A 16,902-nucleotide genomic window follows, 5' to 3' on the forward strand; every position below is an offset into this window, starting at 1 on the left:
GACCAGAAGGCTGCATTCATTTGATTCAATAATCTATGCCGAATACCCATCAGCCACCGCTTCTCACCATGATTTCACTTACATCAAATGACTGTTTACACCTAATTCATTTTGTTTTAATAAATCATGAGTAAGTTTGAGTATTTAAGTCATGTTTTTAGATCACTCTTTGCCTAGAGTCTGCTCTGAAGAGCATCATGTGGAAGTTGTTGTATTGACGTCATGCTTGTGTGTATTTCTAATTTATGTACATGTTTCCTTTACGTAATCCTAAACCCACTTCATAAGCCTCACAAGCCTCTACAGAAAAGTTCATGCGAGAGCAGAATGAGGCAGCCTGTACAGATGAGTTTATGCCCTGTAACTCTGGCAAGGACATTGTTGACTGCTCTTACTGCCCTGGGAACTTGACATGACTTTGCATTGCACTGGCTCCCATTTGGTCCCTGATTATTTGAGGGAATCCATCAGACCATCTATACCTTGTCTGGCAGTCCAGGACTGGGCACTGGGGGTTCTGTCATGGTTTCACCACTGGACTGCAATAAGTTTTAGTTTTATACAGTAGTTTTTAGTTTTATTTACCAGCACTTGGCAGATGTCCTCATCCAGAGTGACATTTATCTCACTCATACATCTGAGCATTTGAGGGTTGAGGGCCTTGATCAAGGTTCCAGATTGTTGGCCTAGAAATGTGAACTCACAACCTTCCAATTAGTGCTCCAACATCTTAAAACCAGAAACAACAGTGACGAACAAAATCTCCAAGGGAATGACAAAGAATAAACAGACTGACAAAAGAGAATTTCTGAACTTCTGGGAGAAACCATCTACAGTGCTGACATCATGCTATAGAGAGACTTTTTTTCAGCAGAGACTGGAAGGAAAACCTTTTTAAGAGTGCTCCAAACCTCAGATTGTTGTGAAGTCCTCTGATGCATGAGTGGCCTTAGTACAAGTTTGTGAATGTCCTTAAGTGACGAGGCATAGCTCGGACTTGAAACTGATATGGGGTTCTGCAGAAAGGTGTGTCAAGCTTGATTCATCATATCCAAGAACACTGTACTCACTGCCAAGGTGCTTCAACAAAGCATTTGATTTTGTTGTTTTTTAATTAATTAATTAATTTATTATTATTATTTTTTTTTTAATGAAAATACTTTCTAAAATCAGTGCATTTAAATACCTTTGACACAAATGTTGGCATAACTAGATCTCTCTAAACCTAAATTTAACTTCAACCCCAAGATAAAGTTAAATAGAAAGTCCATCTCTCTTAGCCCTCTTTAGTTCCTCACTGCTGTTATAATAAGCTCCATTCTTCTGGGAAAGCATCTCATTAGATGTTGGAGCGGGACTGTGGAGATTTTTAATCCTTCAGCCACAAGAACATTAGTGAAGTCAGGCAGAGAGGTCAGGTGAGGAGGTCTGGTGTGCAGTCAGCATTCACAGAGCCCACAGGGGCAGTGGCATGTTTGGACCTCTTAGTTCCAGTGAATGGAAACTATAATGCTACAACATAAAAAAAAAACCTTTTATATAATTGTGCGCTTCCAGCTTTGTGGCAAAAGTTAGGACAGGGGATAGAATCACATATTAGTATGAAGGTCAGGTGTCTACAAACCTTTAACCATATTGTTAGTGTGCTTTGTTCTAGATAGAATATATTTGCATGGAAGTTCTCCATCACTGCCTTTGCTTTGCATGTGAACAGTAAAGCAAATGTAAATGCAATAAATATAAAAGTTGCATTAAAACAAAAAGGGACATAGTTAAATCAACCCAACCTCATTCTGAAACCTGTAAATCCCCATCACAAGTAAGACCTGTCTTTGATTACTGGACCGTGATGTGCTTCAACAATATTATTTTTGCATGCTGGGAAATCTCTGAAATCTGGAATATACAGGTTAAAGCCTACATCTTAATACAGCTTAGTACATGATCATGCTCTAGATTCTAAATATATTAAAGGTATTTAACAGACAGGTAAAAAGTTGTTTTTTGGACAAAGCATATTAAGTGATCAAAGCACTGCATAGATGTTTTGGGATGAAAGCGAGTGACACTTAAAAACACTCAGAGTCAGATGATTATGTGAGTAGCTGTGTGTTCTCTTAGTGTTCTGGGAAAAGGGAAGCTGTCCCAGATTAGAGTGGTGGTGTGATACAACCTGATGTATAATGAGGGAAAGAGGGCTGTGCTCAGAGTTCAATAATTTACGTTTACTAAAGTGAGAGTGCCATCAGCAGCATCAGTTATCAGTTTTAAGCAGATTGTCTGTCTAACAGAGAGAGGCACTAATGTGAGAGACACTGTACAGAATCCTCCGATTACTTGATTATGTACTACGCATCCTCAGTTCTTATATGACCTAACTCAAACACACACACACACACACACACACACACACACACACACACACACACACACACACACACACACACACACACAGTTTTTCCCCTCCTTTCCTGTCTCCTTTTATGTTCTCCATATCAAAGAGATGCTCTCTTGATAAACACAATCACTGACCATGCTCACTGAGTGCTTTCTGCTTTCACCCTCTGCTTATGGATCATCCTCTTCCTCTCACAAATGCAATTCCTTCCACTGAAGGGTTAAAGAATGACAGAGAAATGAGAGATGAGTTTATTTAAGGGAGAATGAATAACTGACAGAAGGCCTGGGTACTTGTCCACTAATCCTTGTAGACAATCTTCTTAATCGCCTCACCTCAATCTCTCTCTCTCTCTCTCTCTCTCTCTCTCTCTCTCTCTCTCTCTCTCTCTCTCGCTCGCTCTCTCTCTCTCTCTCTCGCTCTCTCTCACCCTGTCTCTCTCTCTCACACACACACACAAACACGCACACACACATGGTTTGGAGACAGTGTAATGTGATTGAGGTAACGTCATCTTCACATCTTAGCCTTTTTTTGTCCAAGTGATCTTAAAATGAATGGCCAATATGACCATTTTTGTTTTATTTGATTTCTTCCTTTTTTACAGTTCAATTGAACACAAACAGAATTCCAGTATTTACAGTAAAAAGCCTTATTGGCTACCAAAACTGTGAAAAAAAACAAAAACAAAGCATAAACAATGAGCAAGACCAGAACATAAACATCAATGCTATTAAAGAGGAACAAGAAAGAAGTGTGAGTGATCAGTGACATGTGACATGGTCATGGCCCTTATGTCTCTATTTATTATCATTAACAATGGTTAATTAGGTTACAAACTTAGGATGCCATCAACCTAAAAGTCCTTTCGAGTTTTTATGATTATATAGGGGAAAAAAGTGCTAAGTCAAGTGTTTCAGGAAGAGGTAGAATTAGCAATAGCAATTACCCCATTCGCTATTTCACTTCCTTTGGGTCGTGTATAGCGTCTGCCAAAATTCTAATGAAATCTCAATTCCTTTTGCATTAGTGGTACCTATCACAGAAACCTGACAATCAGTGTTAAGGACAATCCAGCTCATCTATAAAGACAGAGGCTAGGAGGAATAATGATCCCCCACATAGACGACACCTTCATTAGCATTTTAAAGGCTCTGTACCTTTAACATCTTTCGCTGCTTCTTTTCTCATTTCATCCCCTCTCATTCATCCATCGCTTTTTGAATTTATTTATAGACAGCTTAGTGCTAGTGTCACAAGCGGGAGGCCCAGAGAGACTGTTCATAAGAAGGTTACTGACTAATAGTAATGTAAAAATAAAAATGCACAATAATGTCAGCAACAACAGCAACTGCTGAAATAAAACTGAAGACGAAAGTCGAAGTAGGGGTTGCTGGTATAAATGAACCCTTCCTGTGTTTCTAAGATAAGTTTATAGACATACAGATATAGCGATGCAAAGACTGTGAGAATATTCTGGATTATTTATAGTACTGGTATAATGATGAGGAGTTTAGGGTGGTGGATTCAGGCCTGGAGTAAAATAACTAGACTTCATCATTTGCTAATCATTGCACAATTGTCAGACTGTATATTTAAAATCACACCCTCTAGTGTCACCCAAATGAGGATGTGGGGATGAGGATCCGGTTCCTCTCAAGGTTTCTTCCTCATATCATCTCAGGGAGTTTTTTACTTGCCAATGTCACCCTTAGGCTTGCTCATTAGGGATAGATGTTAGAGATCTATAATAACTTCATTTTAAACTTAATTTTTTCCCTGTTTCTACACTTCTCTAAAGCTGCTTTGAGACAATGTGACTTCCTCTTTCATCTAAGGGAGTTTTTTTTAATATATAGATTTAAATCTAAGTCTAACATTCGTCTGAAATTTTTGTATTATATTACTCTTTGTATAATATAACATTTCTTTAATTATGTTTCTTATGTTCTGTAAAGCTGCTTTGCGTCAATGTACATTGTTAAATGTGCCATACAAATACATTTAAATTGAATTGAATTTGCAAGAGAGAAGCCTGTACCTTGTTGGTTTATTCAGCTGGGGGTTTCAGTCTTTAGTTTTTGGTCTATAGTCACTGAAGGATTTCTGTTCACTGAACCAGGTAATGAATATTATGTAAAGCCAACAGTACAATTACATATTGTAAGAATATGACAAATAATGGTGTAAAGAAGCAAAACTAGGGCTGATTTCTTTCTAGTGTAGACTGTAGATTATTTATATTATGGATTATTTATACTGAGTATTAGTTATACTGTGGATTATTTATACTGCTTATTATTTACACTGCAGATTATTTATATTATGGATTATTTATACTGAGTATTAGTTATACTGTGGATTATTTATACTGCAGATTATTTATATTATGGATTATTTATACTGAGTATTAGTTATACTGTGGATTATTTATACTGCTTATTATTTACACTGCAGATTATTTATATTATGGATTATTTATACTGAGTATTAGTTATACTGTGGATTATTTATACTGTTGTTTATTTATACTGCAGATTATTTATACCAAGGCTTGTCATGAGTAATTGGGCAGTCCCAGTGAGGTGATGATACTGATGTTTCCTGAACAGATTCTCAATAGTGAAATTCTTTATTTAACCAGAGAAGGTGAGAGTCACGGCTGTGCAGGAAAGGCAGACTGGCTGATGGTGTATAGCAAAGATATCCAGCAGACATCTAAATGAGGGATTTTTCTTTTCTTAACCCTGGAACCCAATGGACTTTTCTGCCAAAGTTGCTATTTATGGACATGTTCTACAAGAAAGCCAAAAACAGTTGGCTGAAGTGGAGTTGATGCAATCACCAGCAGCTTTCAGCTCAATTAATGTTGTAGTGTGACAAAGACAAGTAGAGGGATATGATATAAATAAACCCTACCTACATCAAGATACACTCAAAATATTTTACATCTAACAAAGAAGATGGATCTCAATATGGATTTTTTTTTAATTATATTCACAACAGCACAGTTAAATATTGTAAGAAAATGACAAATAATGGTGTAAAGAAGCGAGACTATAGGGCTGATTTTTTTTCTAGTGTAGACTGTAGATTCATGCAGACATCAGTGTAGGTTGTGTCAGTGTATAGTGTATATGTACATATATGGAGAGAGAGAGAGAGAGAGAGAGAGAGAGAGAGTAATATATAGAGTAATTAGATCTAAGAAAACTGACAACGTATTCATTCATTATTATTTATTGTTTGCTTACTTACTTGAGAATACTTTAAATATTTGGACTTTAAAATGTAAGTGTACTTGACTCAAATGCAAACAGCTTCACAATGTTTGGAACACTTAAAGCAAATGCACTTGTGTGTAATAGTTTTCTCATTAGTGAGACCTTGAGATATGATGCAGTTATATTTTCAGACTAGTGATACATTTTTCCCATCTAATATCTCTGCCAGTTGTTGGCAAAGAAAATTCTTCTGCCATAGTAGCTTGGGGTTTCACAAAGCCGAGCTGGCACATGTATCCATGATCCAACTCAATCTCAGCAGTTTCTTTTGTACCATTTCAAGACTCTTATCTTCCCTTTCCGGAAACATCCACTCGACTTCAAGTGTCCCTCAGATTTATGTCTTGAAGACACACACCAATCCTTGACCTTTTTACATGGACAATAATGGAGTAACTAAAACACAGCATGCATTGTTATTGTCGTTCTTATTATGATGAACATACACTTTTTGTTCTCTAAAATATTCTACGCTGTCATTGGATATCCGGCTGAATTAATGGGCAGTTGGTTTACAGTACAGACAATCCTACTTTCAGCCAGTGCTGAATCTTCTTTCAAGCTAAAATACACTCATAGTCATTTAGAGTATCATAACTTACAGTTAGGAAGCATAATGTAGACCACAGGAAGAGCTCATGATCATAGAGCATTAATACATATATGGCATTAAAACAAACGAAGACAAGAGACTATCACAAGAGTTATGTTCTAGTGAATATTTAGAGTAAACCCTTAATAGGAGTCAGGTCAATCAAGTCAACGTACTCCATGTCCGAGAACACACAGTGGCCTACAAACACGGCCACCTTGAACTACAGTACAGTACCCTTCTCGGAATTTACACACCTTGACACGTTCACAATCGCCAGACTTCTGACTAAGCACACCTGTTGACAATCACATACACAAGCATGCGTGTACACACAAGCCTGTGTTTGACTGTGTATTGGATATGGATTGTTTACTCTGGTTATCATTAAAGCAGCTGCAGATGCGTCTCGCTCAGCCTTCATTACATGACAAAATCAGTAAACAGCTGACAACATACAGTCAACATACATATAGTTTAACAGACAGAAGAAATTATATCTAATATAATTAGGGTTGCCAGATCTATGCTAATTTTCCATCTCCGAAAAAAAGGCATGAATCACATACCTGTGAATACTTAAAATTGACCAGCACAGTTGACTAATTTGAGCTTGTTACAGATCCCAGTCCAAAACCATGTGTATTTGTATGGAGTTGCTTCCCCACCACTTTGCATATACTGTATAAAAGCCTCCACTCAAGTGTTTCTGTTGAGATTTGTGCCCATTCAGTCAAAAAAGCATTAGTGAGGTCACGCATTCATGTTGGATGCGAAGGTTCAGCTAATAACTGACCTTCCAAAGGGGTTCAATTCAATTCAATTCATTTGTAATTCACATTGCCTCAAAGCAGCTTCACATAAATAGATCTCTAACATCCATCCCTAATGAACAAGCCAGAGTTGAGGGGTGGCAAAGAAAAACTTCTGGGATGATATGAGAAAGAAACCTTAAGAGGAACTGGACTCAGAAGGGAACCTCAACCTTATTTGGGTGACACTGGACAGTAAATAATAGTTTGTAGTTGAGTTCACCACAGACCAAACATTAATTTCTTCCTGCCAAAGTCTTCAAATGACCGCTGACCTGTAAAATTAAGCTGGTTCAAGAGTTCAAGTGGGATTGAGTTCAGAACTGATGGACTGATATGAGTTTGTTGGACATCCTATTCCAAAACAATGGGTATAACTATGCTTCCACTGTTGGTTTACAGCTGTTGGTTTAAAACTGGGAGTCAGCCCTGGATGAATAAAATCCATTATGTCGAGTTGATCTGGGAGTTTGACCTTGCTTATCCTTAACGTTTGAGGTCAAAAGAGAGACGATTGGAAGCTTTTACTACTAGTGCTAAAGAAAGTAGTAAACACTAAAGCGGTGAATACTGCTAAAAGATATAAGCAACTATATTTCCTATTCTTGTTGCTTTCCTCCCTGCTGTTTATTTATTGCTGTTGCTCCAGCATCTGCTGCTGAGTCAGTATTTTGTCTTATTGGATGAGTGGGGCTTCATAATCAAAGTGTCACCGACTCGAGAAAGACTCAAGGTACAGACTGGAAAATAACAAGTGTGTGATCAATTAGTAAATAAAATACAAACACCAGAACAAAACTAACGTAGAAACACTAAAGACAACATGAGATATACAATAAATAGCAGAAGAAGATAACAAGAATGAACAAGAAGACTTCACAGAAAATTCCTCTGCAGAAAGTTATAGGAGTGTCTATCTGTCTGTCTATCTATCTATCTTCCTGTACATTTGACCATCATGTTCAGTAAAATACATGCATGAGAACCCAGACATACTCTTTCACATCTCTTGCTCTACCTCTCAGACTGATGAAGCTGAGGATTGTTGCTGTGTGATGTCATTGGTTTCCTAGCAACTGCTGTCCCTGGGTTACCCATGACTAAGGCTGCAATGGGAACATTTTGGATTATTTGGGGGTTGTTAAGTTCACCTCTCATGCCTAAGCACTTCATCTCCGTGAGAACTCCTCTCTTGCCTCTCTAAAAAGTGTATGACAATGCAGATAAGGCAGCATCATGCACTGTATCCTTTTTGTGTGGATGAGACAGACATAGGAGGGGAAAGGGATAATGACACAGCACATTCAGACACACTCAGCCCTTTTAATGGATTAACATTGCCATAAAAGATTTGACACAAGATTTATATTTATAGGGGTATAAAATAAGATGTAAAACATTATATCTTTATGTTAATAATGTGTGCTGAATAATGAATAATGTACTGTAGATGCTGTAGGTCAACTGATGTTTCAGAAGGACAACTTGATATTTGATGACACCACTGAATCTTATGATACAACATTTGATTCAGTAGCCAAACAAACCACCTTAATGGCCAAATGTATGTGCACATATATAGCACATCTGTTTGAGCTTGTTGGAGATCCTAGGTAAAAACCATGGGCATTAATATGGAATAAACAATATCCATGACTGTGCAACTAAAATAATTGCTACTCTTTTTGGAAAGCTTTCAACGAGATTTTGGAGTGTTTGTGAGGATTTGTGACCAGGCATTGGTGGGGTTAAGGGCAGCGCTTTGTGCAGGAGCTTCCCCTCACCAAACTCATCAAACCATGTCTTTATAGACCTCGCTTGCTGAAATAATGTTGCCTAAAATGTCTTCTTATGCCACAGACTGTACACTGGAACTAAAGGGCCATGCACAATTCCTGAAAAATAACCCCAGCCCTTTATCCATCTACCACCACACTTTATTTTTGCCACTATGCTTTCTATGGTAAAGCTCTCCTGGCATCCACCTAAAGCTAGATTTATCTATTGGGCTGCCAGATAGAGCAGTGTGATTTATCACTATTGAGAAGACAATCCCAGTGCTCCAGTCCAGTGGTAGTGTGAATTTCACCACTCCAACTAACACTTGGTGCACAGAGAGTTTAGGCATTTGTGTAGCTGCTTGGTCATGAAGAAGACATTTCATGAAGCTCCCAACACATATTCTTGTGCTGATGTTGCTTCCAGGAACAGGTTGGAACTCTGTAGAGAGTGATGCAACAAAGGTTAGGTGATTATCAACCTCTTTAACTCTCAGCAGCCTTGTTCTATGAGTTCGCATGGACAACTGCATGGTCACTAAGCTCTTGTTGCTTCTAAGCTTCCAATTTCAAATAATAGCACTTACGGTTGACGAGGGCAGATTGAGGAGGACCTATGTCAAACACGACTTTAAATTCACTGAGCTTTTCAGTATGACCCATCCTGCTGCCAGTGTTTGCCTATGGAGATGTGCTTTATACCTCTGCTAGCAGTGGGAGTGGCTGAAACTATTAAATTCAGTCATAAGGAGAGTGCACACATATCTTTGGTGATATAGTGCACGATTAAAGATCTGAATAAGGCAGTATAGTAAAAACATCATTAAAGGACAATGTGTGCCTGTGGAATATATATATATATATATATATATATATATATATATATATATATATATATATATATATATATATATATATTTCTAAAGCTGACACTGCACCATCAGGTATAAGTATATCTTTGTGGTGTAACTTGTCGTTGACTGCCACCTAGCGGTAATGCTGGTACACTGCACACGACTGGAAAGCTCCATGCTGACTCAGCGCAGGTATTTCAGTGTGTTCCTACGATCAATTCATCATAACATCCAGCAGGAGTGGAGCTCATCATATCCAAGATATGTTCCTCCTTTCAACAGATGTGTGTGTCATCCATGACTTAAAGCTGGGGTAAAAGGAGCTCTGAGATATTGACACATTAAATGCTTTAGAGCTAATACAACGCTAATGTATTAACCTTCTGGCACCCTTGATGACGCCATCTTTCTGCGACCAGCCACAACGTTTCAACAGTTTGATGGTTCAGTGTTGTGATCAATAAAAGTGTTTAAACCGATATTACTGTGTATGTGCATGTTTCCATAAATATTCAGCTATTCAAATGTGTATATTATGGACCTGAACGCACGTGTGGTGTGTGAGATGTGTGTGTTGTATGTGTGTGTGATGTGTGTGATATACACACATCACACACACATACAACACACAATGTGTGTGATGTGTGTTGTGATGTGTGAATGTACACAGAATTTAACAAAAGTCTTCATACCTTATGGACTATGTATTTGTTGTGTCTTTGTCAGTGAGTTTTTCTGGACGTCCTCTTCCCGGGTGGTCCACAACACTTCCAGTCTTTCCACTGTCATGTGTCATGTACTTGCCATGTTTCCAAGTCCACTGCAATTTGGCAACAGTTTCCTGATTCAGCTGTAAGAATCCTTTCAATACCTCTTATACCTTCGTTAAATTCATTCTAAAAGGTTATTTGAATTAGATTTCAAATAAACAATATGTTTTGAGTGGAATATGTGTACTCTTGTGTGTAATGTTATTATTTAATATATTATTCCTTATTATATTAATAAAACGTGCCACTCTATGTAGTTGATATTGGATATTGGCACAGTTAGTTACATTGCCTTGAGCTGTTAGAAGCAATACGCGAAGCATGATGGCTAGAAAAACTAATAACTATCTAGAAAAACTCATATGGCTGAAGTATAATGTGTGTAGATGGTGTTTTATGATCCAGAAGGAACAAAATTGATGTTAGAAGGGATTCCTTGGATAGTTAAGGGTTAGCTTCCTTAAAGGGTTTTATTTCAGAGACTCTTTAAGGTAAAAATACCCTGTTGTAGAGTTTGACAGAGAACTGTTATGACCATTATAAACAGTGGCAGTTCTAGACCATTTCAACTGGGGGGGGGGGGGGGGGGGGGGGGGGCGGGGGGGGGGGGGGGGGAGAGCTGGGGCCAGTTACATTAAGACCTTATTGTTGTCGTATCATTTTCTGCACTGCACTGCAGGCATTAACAGGCAAAATACCATGTTTATAATCATTCAACAATGTATTTGCATTTCAATTTTATTTTTTACATTTGCATTACATTTTCAGTATCAGTCACAGTAACTATTTGCATTTTAATTATATTTTTACATTTGCATTACCTATACAGTATCGGTCACGGTAACTGTATTCTACGATGCTTGCGTTGTTTTTTTTTTTTTTTGCAAAAAGATCAACAAATTCATCTAGATTTAATGCCCTCCTTGACTCAATACTTAGAACACCTAAATTGCTTAATCTGTCATCTGACATTGTGGACCTGAGATCCAGCTTTTTCACCAGCTTTAGTGCAGAAAAACTCTGTTCACAAGAAGCAGTACTAACAGGGATTGAAACAGCTATCTTGCATAGTTTAAAAAGTTTAAAGAAAACTTCTTTATAAAGGTCCAATGAATAATGCCAGCTCTACTACACTGGAGGGTTTCGGCATGCCACTCATTCTTCTGAAATGTAGTTCATACCCCAAGTCCTCAATATTTCGTATGTATTCATACATTCTAGCAAATGAAAACAGGGACTTTTGTCATTGCCAGTCATTATTTCACAGTTTTTGCTAGAAAACCTGTTTATCTCATTGAGCATCTGATCTAAAACAGGGTAGAAAAGGGTTGTGCGAAAACTCTCTTTTTCTCGTTCTAAATCTGACCTGTGTCCCACTATGCTGAGTACACAGTCTGCATTAAATTGTTTTGCAGGGGGCTTTATTGCAGTATCACATTGCTCAGCTGTGTTTATCACTTCACTCCATACTGTAGGTCATCAAAAAATGACTCCTCCCTGTAGTCATTCAAAGTCTGAACTAAGGCTTCAACTAAATCAACAGCCTTTGACAGGTCAAGTGATTGTCAAGAGACTGTAGCATATCTGATAGAAATTTTCTTCTCCAAGCGCTTTATGGAATGTAACAAGGCACACAATGAACTGTAAATCTATCTGTGCAAGCAGACCTCTAGCCTCAACAGATCTGTCACCATTGTGTTCTTGGACTATGTCTTGCAGGACTCTATCCATAATAGTATGTAGAGCCATATATATCGACATGCCCGGCGAGTGTCACTTAGCCTCTGAAGCTCTCTAGCTGGTGCACCAGGGTACATCTCTTTCTGTATCCTAAGCCATTTTTGATGCATATATGACCCAGATGTGAATACATACAGTCTTTCTAGTAAAGAGAACTCTCCTACCTTGGGGATAGCTTTGACTGTACAGGTATCCACTAAAACTAAATTCAGACAGTGTACATTACAGTGGATGTAAAAGGCATGCTTTGCTTGTTCTCTAATGCATGCCTGGACACCAGAATGCTTGCCACTCATAATGTCATAGCAACGTCATATGCTTGTTTTTGTATTCAAGACCATGACTTTCTAATACGTGTATGATTTTGTCAGTAAGCCCTGCTGCATCTAGTTGTTCAACCGATTCAAAGTGGAGAAAGCTCGCTCTCATGGACAGCTCCACTGAAATTGTACCCGTGTACTAGAGATATCTGCTCCTTTTTTTTCTTTTGTTTCATCTGCCATTATGCTATAGACCACAGTGTCTTTCACTTCTTCGATAATTTTTGTTCGAACCATGTCTGCCAAACAACTCACAACCTCATTCTGAATCCCTTTGCTGGTATAATTTTGCATTATGAATGGAAGTCAACCTTTCTTGCACAGTTTTGTCATGCTTAGCTATTGTTTCTAAGATTACCATGAAGTTCCCTTTATTATCTGACTCTGCAGACTTATCATGTCCTCTTTGTGTGATGATATGTGTGGCTGTAAGTAGTAGTATTTCTCCTATTGTTTTGATATAGTCCCGATTTTCTTGATCCTGTTTGTTGTGTTCCTTGTTTAGGGCATTTACTAGTGTTGCATTACTTTTTACAGCTTTCTGATAGTCTCTTCATGTAATCATTGCTTGTTTGTGCTGCTCAGACCTTGCATGCAAATCCCCCCTGTTTGTAAGTTGCCTTCTCCCAATTGTTAAAACCCAATTTTGAAACTAATACTGTCTCTGAGACTTTGGGAGGGATAAAACACAGAGTCTGATTGTTTGAAATATTGAAGCCAGGGGTGATATGGTACCAGGTTGCCTTGAAGCTCCTCCTCTGGTCCCCCATCAGAGTTCTTGGGTATATATTCATCATTGGCTGATATCTGCCAAAGAAAAAGAATATATATATATATGTTTTCATTTGAGAATGTATTTATATATATTTTTTTGCCACCCTCATTTTTACTCATGTCTTTTTGTTGTTATTACTACTGTTATGATTACTTATGCCTGTTTATTTATTTGTTTACTGTTTTTTCCTTTTTTTCTCCTTTTTTACCCTAAATGTATGATAAAAAATAAATCACAAAAAAAGGTATGTATTTGTCTAATTTCAGATATACAATTGCCATCAGTCAACTTCTGAAATGCACCTGATAACACAAGCTCATAGCATGTTAAATAAGAATTCATTACAATCACAAACTGATTCATTTCTATACACCATATACAGTGACTTATTGCACTGCTTTACAGATGTATTTGACAGCACAAACCTGATGGTCCAATGCTAATAGATGTACTCCTCTGTAGGTGTATCACTCTCAGCCTCAGTCTCTCCATCTGTCTCACTTTCCTCCTCTACTATTCCTTCACTCTCAGTCTCTCCAATGGACAACTCATCCTGCTCTAGCTGTGTCTCTCTCTCTCTCTCTCTCTGTCACTCACTCTCTCTCTCTCTGTGCTCTCTCTCTCTGTGCGCTCTCTCTCTGTGCGCTCTCTCTCTGTGCGCTCTCTCTCTCTCTGTGCGCTCTCTCTCTCTCTGTGCACTCTCTCTCTCTCTGTGCACTCTCTCTCTCTCTGTGCACTCTCTCTCTCTCTGTGCACTCTCTCTCTCTCTGTGCACTCTCTCTCTCTCTGTGCTCTCTCTCTCTCTCTGTGCACTCTCTCTCTCTCTGTGCTCTCTCTCTCTCTGTGCTCTCTCTCTCTCTCTGTGCTCTCTCTCTCTCTCTGTGCTCTCTCTCTGTGCTCTCTCTCTGCGCGTGCTCTCTCTCTCTGTGCTCTCTCTCTCTGTGCTCTCTCTCTCTGTGCTCTCTCTCTCTGTGCTCTCTCTCTCTCTGTGCTTTCTCTGTGCTCTCTCTCTCTCTGTGCTCTCTCTCTCTCTGTGCTCTCTCTCTCTCTGTGCTCTCTCTCTCTCTGTGTGCTCTCTCTCTCTCTCTCTCTCTGTGTGCTCTCTCTCTCTCTCTGCGCACTCTCTGCGCACTCTCTCTCTCTGCGCACTCTCTCTCTCTGCGCGCGCTCTCTCTCTGCGCGCGCTCTCTCTCTGCGCGCGCTCTCTCTCTGCGCGCGCTCTCTCTCTGCGCTCTCTCTCGCGCTCTCTCTCTCTCTCTGCACGCTCTCTCTCTCTCTGCACGCTCTCTCTCTCTCTGCACGCTCTCTCTCTCTGCACGCTCTCTCTCTCTGTGCTCTCTCTCTCTCTCTCTCTCTCTCTCTCTCTCTCTGTGCTCTCTCTCTCTCTCTGTGCTCTCTCTCTCTCTCTCTGTGCTCTCTCTCTCTCTCTCTGTGCTCTCTCTCTCTCTCTCTGTGCTCTCTCTCTCTCTCTCTGTGCTCTCTCTCTCTCTCTGTGCTCTCTCTCTCTCTCTGCACGCTCTCTCTCTCTCTGCACGCTCTCTCTCTCTCTCTCTGCACGCTCTCTCTCTCTCTCTCTGCACGCTCTCTCTCTCTCTCTCTCTCTGCACGCTCTCTCTCTCTCTGCACGCTCTCTCTCTCTCTCTCTCTCTGTGCTCTCTCTCTGTGCTCTCTCTCTCTGTGCTCTCTCTCTCTCTCTGTGCTCTCTCTGTGCTCTCTCTCAGTGCTCTCTTTCTCTCTGTGCTCTCTCTCTGTGCTCTCTCTCTCTCTGTGCTCTCTCTGCACGCTCTCTCTCTCTCTCTGTGTGCTCTCTCTCTCTCTCTCTCTCTCTCTCTCTCTCTCTCTCTCTGTGTGCTCTCGCTCTCTCTCTCTCTCTCTCTCTGCTCTCCACACATGAACCATCTGGCTATGTCTCACTGTCTATCTTTTCTTTGGAAGAACGACATGATGTCCTTCTTTCTCTTCATTTTGGTGAGAACTACAGAGCAAAAGCAATGGGGACCAAGAAGGTAACTGACTTGCTAGGTAACTAACTCAGAACCATGAGTTTGTTGATTATATATTTTATCCCTTTTCAAACTGCCACAAGCTAACAAACGGCCAGGTTGAGATTAGCTGATCTGTAATGCATTTAATACAAATACAACATATTAATTAACAACTTTACTCACCTCTATATTTCCTTCTTTGCTTGAAGTCTTCAACTATAAATATTCGCGCAAAACTTCCACCAACTTCTGAGCAGAAAAACAACCTACAGATGCATGTTCTGCGATACTGTTGTTGTGTTCCGCTTTAAGCAGTCCCTCTAGAAAATGTGTGGGTTACATTTCTGTTCCGCGTTGCCACTGTCTAATATCGGATGTAAAAACAACGATCGCAAAAAAAAAAAAAAAAAGTTTTGTAAAAATTATTTCACACTCCACATTTAGGGGACCACAAAGGGGTCCAAGCTTGTTGTCACAGGGGCACTGCCTCACCCTTTAGAACCGCTAGTTATAATTTATAAAGTGTAGAGAGCTGATAAACAGACTGACGTGACTGCACATGTCAGTTCAGTTGGTTTGTCTGTTTGCTTGGATTAAATGTCTGCACCCACATGACACTTCTAAAACATATACAGCATTAGACGAGCAGTGTTTCCTCTATACTGTATAACTAATTCACATTAAGTGTACAGAAAAAGTGTAAGGAATTGTGATCGAATCTTACTCCATTACAAGTAAGAGTACAGAGTGTAAAAGGGACATAACCGAACGTAAAGAAAAAAAATCATATTAGATAATGGCCGTGAAAAAGAAAAACCTTGCTATCTATTTTAGGGCGAATTTACAAAACCTAACTAGCCCTAGCTCATTTAGCAAACTAGCCCTCAAACCTTTTTGCATACTTTATTCATTCGATGACGATCTTTAAAAGTGTGTTTATTTAATTTTTTTTTTTTCAATTTTACGAAGTTTGTTTGTAGTGTTTTAAAGGTCACAATAAAAAATGTGATGAGTAAAAAGTAGATATATATATAAAATGACTTGAGTAAGAGTACAGTAAACAAGCACCCTGTTATATTAGCAAGCGCAGTGATTCATGAAAAGTTATGTAACATTTCTCATTTCATAGCCAGAGAACATTATCATTTCATAGCCACAGCTCACAACCTTGGGGTAAGCATGGACAATCAACTGTCCTTTTCCTCTCATGTTGCTAATGTGACTCGCTCATGTCGGTTTCTTCTCTACAACATTAGAAGGATTCGGCCATTTTTGTCCACACAGACTGCTCAGGTACTTGTTCAGTCTCTTGTCATTTCTAGACTGGATTACTGCAATGCGCTGCTGGCAGGTCTACCTATGAACGCAATCCGTCCTCTGCAAATGATCCAAAATGCAGCTGCCCGGCTTGTTTTCAACCTGCCAAAGTTCTTGCATACCACCCTGCAGCTGCGATCCCTCCACTGGCTTCCGGTAGCTGCACACATCCGATTCAAAACACTGATGCTGGCCTACAAAGCCAAAAATGGTCCAGCTCCCACTTACCTCAAAGCCCTCATCATTCCTCGCACTGCACCCCGCAACCTCCGATCTA

At 39.4% G+C, this 16,902-nt stretch overlaps 1 long non-coding RNA gene across 1 annotated transcript; it reads right to left on the reverse strand.

Annotated features, from left to right (window-relative positions):
* Positions 1-11,210: 11,210 nt before the first annotated feature.
* On the reverse strand, positions 11,211-16,536 carry LOC113642311. Its single transcript, XR_007140252.1, has 2 exons — positions 15,492-16,536; positions 11,211-13,355 (listed from the first exon to the last, which is right to left on the reverse strand). It is a non-coding gene; the product is annotated as an uncharacterized LOC113642311 (long non-coding RNA).
* Between the last annotated feature and the right edge of the window lie 366 nt (positions 16,537-16,902).

The sequence above is a fragment of the Tachysurus fulvidraco genome, chromosome 3 (genome assembly GCF_022655615.1).
Source record: "Tachysurus fulvidraco isolate hzauxx_2018 chromosome 3, HZAU_PFXX_2.0, whole genome shotgun sequence".
Lineage (NCBI taxonomy): Eukaryota > Metazoa > Chordata > Actinopteri > Siluriformes > Bagridae > Tachysurus > Tachysurus fulvidraco.